Here is a 5,377-nt window from a genome sequence, read left to right on the forward strand (position 1 = left end):
AGGGTTTGATAACTTTCAGATTTTAGTGGTAAATAATTATTTACAAGGCTCAACATTTAAAAAATGTAAAATAAAAACATGCATCAAAATATCTCGATATCAAAACCTTAAATCAACTCAAACTCTTTATGAATTCCTATTTACTCTATTATAATCTTATTAATCTCTTATCTTTTATATAATCTTTTATAATCTATTTTCTTCTTATTTGTTCTATTTTATAATCTATTTGCTTCTTATTTGTTCTATTTTATTTCTTTACAACAGTTAAATGTAGTTATCTTTAATATAAATGATATATATGTATAAGTATTTAATAAATAGTTAATAAATAAATAATTTAATTATCTAATAAAGTTTTATCTAATTTAAATTCTCAAGCAAATCTTAACCTTAGTTCTTAACTTTATCAAATTCACATAACCCAACACAATTGTACAGGCAATTAAATATGTTCAAAGTATCAGTGTGTTCATTCAGTGTCTTCTTTAAATAAAAAGAACATGTAAAGTCTTACGTATCCGTGGAACTTCAGCTATCAAGCTATCAAACAGTTCTCAGTCAGTTGGACTGGATGTGGTGTGGGATCCGTATTTTTCTGTTGTTCGGTGGGAGGCTCGCCATTTAGTTGTCGTCGTTGTTTTCAAGGAGTATTTAGTCAGTCCGTCAATATTCACTGTAGATGATTCCACAATGACAATCTTCATTTCGATCTTCAAAGTTTTCAAACAAACATCTTTGTCCAGCAGGTCCGCTGTAGCTCGGTGTAGCTAGCTGGCTAGGCTACAAGTTAGCACTCAACTAGCACAAATCGCGTATTTTCAAACTGTACAACTGTACCTTTTCTATCAAACTCGTGTAAAACACTTTAACTTTAAAATATCATCGAATAATTCAATTTTGTTTAATTAATTGGGTCAGTAAAGACGTTGAATTTTTAAAAGGTTGTCACTGTGAATTTTTAAACCGCCTTCTTTTTAATCTCAACGTCTTCTCTCTATATAAAGATGATTCTGATATTCAAAGTAAAAGTTGCGCGTGCTCTTCAGCACGCACTACGTCCTGTAGAGGGCGCTCCAACATTACATTTTATTTCATTCATTACACATCATTCATTAAAAAGCTATGTTAAATTCCTAAGGTACTAATAAATACATAACTAATCAATGTTTAATGTTTATTAGACTATTTATTAATTACTATTTATACATATTCACAGAATCTTAAAGATAACTTTGTTAACCTTAGTTACATGAACGTCGGTGAGGCGTTTCAGGAGAGAGCTGGGAGTCTTGGATCAAGGGCATGACAACTGATGCAGAGCTTGCGTTGCTTCTTTTTAACCAGTAAATAGTTTAGGCTACTGTGTACTTCATGTCTGATGTTTCCCCCTCTCCAAAAAAAAAAAGAAAGCAACTTTTACATTACAGCGCAGTCCTGTATGAAGTTTCTTTTTTATATTTTTATATCATATATATATGTTCGACCTTAAACTTAAAGTATAAAAATAACTGTATTTGCTAAAACTGTCACTCTGTCCTGACAGTAGCCCAGTACATGAGACAGATAATTTCTGACAAAATCCTGCTCCTCTGGCTTCATCTAGTGCTAGTGGCATTTGCAAGAATCCCCCGCGACCGAATCAAAACAACCAATCAGAGCCAGGAGGGGACGGTCAATAACGGCTCGTGCTGGCTTCCACCCTCCTTTGAGCATGCTGTCACTAAACTCAACATCTTAATGAGCGGCCTCAGTAACTTTCCAAAGGCAACGGTGGATAAACAACCACCAGCAATGAAATAACTGCCCATGCCTCCTTTGCCAACAAAAGCGTATACGACAAAGACAGGTAATTTACCCCTGCTTGAGGTATGTTTGATTTTATTTACGAAAACATTAACCTCAAAGCCAAGATGCTAATGGTTACAGTACGGATTATGCATGCAGCCATCCATGCCTTCAGCAGCTTGCTCTTATCAGTGAGTCTACTTTAAATGCAGTGCAAATATATCAGTGAGTCTACTTTAAATGCAGTGTAAATATATCAGCGAGTCTACTTTAAATGCAGTGTAAATATATCAGTGAATCTACTTTAAATCCAGTGCAAATATATCAGTGAGTCCACTTTAAATGCACTGCATGTCTGTGCAATGTGTCATGGAACTCATTTTTGATAATTGTGTTGAACGGAACGTTGTCAGTCAGTAATCATGTTGATTTTCCTGAGCACACCCTTATGTTACCTTCCATGACTTTCTCAGTTTGGATGAAACACACACTACAACATGGAAAGGTAAACGCAGAGGCCATGGTATCCAACCCCAACAGGAGTTTAAGTCAGACAGGTTAGATTACACCAAGGAAATCCACAGCGAGAAGTACGTGTTACCCTGTCGCTTCTGCCTCAAGCCCTTCAAGTTGAAGTAGAACAAACTGGAGCATGAGAAGAGGAAGAGGAAGAGCTGGAAGAGGAGCTGAAGTTCTACTGCCCCGATTGCCCCCAGCGGTTCACAGACCGCCCCAGTCGCAAAACACTCACAGAAAGACACACTGGACTCGGGGTAGATACATCTGCAAGGTCTGTGGTAAGGGCTTCTTCAAGGCCTGTCAGCTGGAGAGACACGAGGTGGTGCATACCGGCCTGAAACCCTACGCCTGTGAGTTGTGCGACCGCTCCTTCAACCAGCCAGGGCACCTCAAGTCCCACATGCGCGTCCACACAGGGGAGAGACCCTTCAAGTGCCAGGACTGTGGGCAGTGCTTTAACCACAACGTCAGCCTCAAGAACCACATGCAGCGCCACCACGGCCCTTTAGCCCAGGGGAAGAGAGGCAGGGACAGAGGGAGGAACAGTCACAAACACAGTCCCTCATGACCAGCAGAAATAGAATGGGGCAGTGGACCTTACGTGCCGTTTCACAGATATACTCACTCAAGTCTTCACTCAACTGATGGACCGGCTGTAGAACAAGCTGAAAATTGTTACCAGCTCTACATAAATAAGTTGGTAAAATAACAAAAATGATAGTAAAAATAACATCCCAGGACTTTTACAAGATTCTATCAGAAATGTGCAGTTTGATAAATAGGTTTCACACCTGCTTTGTATGAAAGACTGCAAGATTGTGTAATTCTTGGTCTCCTTAGTAACTGTAACCGCAGTAACTGTCATTATTACAGTGTAGTTCCATACTTTATAAATAAATCTAATGTACTTACAGTACATACATATCATAATAAATTATGAACCCTGTGTGTATATTCTAACCATTTGTTAAGAGTGCATTATAGAAGTTATACCATACCTTAGTCACACCAGCACTGCCGTGTCATACACAAATCTAACTGAAGGGGGCGGAAGAAACCGTACATTGTAAGTGTTGCTGTGCATTCTGCAGGCACGTGTTCCATGTGGTGGTGAATGGTGTAATACACACGCAGGACTGAAGGGCATGCTGTTTAGCAGTGTGTAGTTTGTGTGTAGCAAATTAAGTCATCGCCTGAAGATGTTAGGAATCCACACAGCAACCATTTTTAGATATGAATCAGTCTTACAGATGGATATAGTATAGTTCAAGTGTAATTTGAAAGATGTTTAAAAGATTCTAGAGAGATAAACTGCAGAAACAAACATAGATTTTTAGCACAACAGAGCACAGTACACAGCCCCAAGCAGCCCCAGCCTCTGCAACCCTGACCCATCTCCTTTAGGGTAGTCCCAAGCAAGGGTCTTTGAGGAGGAAGGGAAATGTGCTTATTTTTATTTGTATAGATTTATAGCTTCTTGCCCCTGTGTGAGGGGGCTGAACTGCAGCTTCTTGCCTCTGTGTGAACTGCAGCTTCTTGCCTCTGTGTGAACTGCAGCTTCTTGCCCCTGTGTGAGTGGGCTGAACTGCAGCTTCTTGCCTCTGTGTGAACTGCAGCTTCTTGCCCCTGTGTGAGGGGGCTGAACTGCAGCTTCTTGCCTCTGTGTGAACTGCAGCTTCTTGCCCCTGTGTGAACTGCAGCTTCTTGCCCCTGTGTGAGGGGGCTGAACTGCAGCTTCTTGCCCCTGTGTGAACTGCAGCTTCTTGCCCCTGTGTGAACTGCAGCTTCTTGCCCCTGTGTGAACTGCAGCTTCTTGCCCCTGTGTGAACTGCAGCTTCTTGCCCCTGTGTGAACTGCAGCTTCTTGCCCCTGTGTGAACTGCAGCTTCTTGCCCCAGGGTGAGCGGGCTGAACTGCAAGTGTCTTTAGAGCTGAAATCCGTGAGTGAATGTATAAAATAGGGTGATATTGATGGAATGAAACCCAAAAGGACTGTATTGCTGGTGTACTTGAAATAGGTGACAATCGCCACAGGTCTGTCCGGTTAGAACAAGAACGGATGTCAAGTCCCAATGATGATGAAAACACTGATGTTTATTGAAAACACACACTCAAGCCTTGAATTGATTGATAATGGACTGTGAATATGATTATCCGTGTAAAGGACTCATATCCACACTTGAATCCGTGAATGACAGTGAACTGACTGATAGAATCCGTGTTTGAACCGTGAAATGATAGACATGAATCCGTGGTTTCTATTAACAATACAAATGACAAATATATACAATTAAATACAATAAAGATGATATATACAACAAGAATGAAACAGTATATACACTATGAATATTACGGCTATGATTAACTACGGATATGTTCCTTTCACACCGTGCCGCGTAACGGCGAATATTCCATATCTCCGTAACAAAGGTAAATGGTTGAACTGGCCTCGGGGTGAAATGTGGACGCTACAGATGATAATGATGACTGTAAATAACAGATACTATTTACAATGAACTGAACGGACTACAGAGCTAAATGATACATATAACAACACTTACATTCTTGAACGACGCACGGCAAATGATCGCGAATGTCTTTGAATGAATTGAATTGTCCGATGTGCTCCTTGAAGAGGACTTCTCCAACTCCGCTTGACTTGACCCACAACTTGGCCAGAGGAGGGTCGGCCTTATATAGTGGAGAGATGACGGGGGCCTTGAAACTGTCTTGAAACTGTTGAAGTGGCCAAATGGTCAGTGAAATTCCACTGTGCACGAGCCCCACGGAACTCTGGGATCAAATGATAGGATGACCCTTCATGGACCCCAGGTCCCGTGAGTGGCCGGCACAGCGGGGGTGCACAGCTGGGTGCAACTGGTGGCCTTTTTTACAGCCGCCCTCAACTTTGCGTAGCAAAGGTGTTTTCCTGAAATGAGCCAGTTGCATCCTGCGGGAATGATGGGAGTCGGATTGCAGCGGGCCGCGTGTAGGTCCGGTCCTCGACCTGGATCTGCGCCGTCCGTGTGCTGATGAGGAAACAGCCACACCTGTGGAAACAGAATGCAAAG

This window comes from Clupea harengus, chromosome 25, assembly GCF_900700415.2.
Source record: "Clupea harengus chromosome 25, Ch_v2.0.2, whole genome shotgun sequence".
In the NCBI taxonomy this organism is placed as follows: domain Eukaryota; kingdom Metazoa; phylum Chordata; class Actinopteri; order Clupeiformes; family Clupeidae; genus Clupea; species Clupea harengus.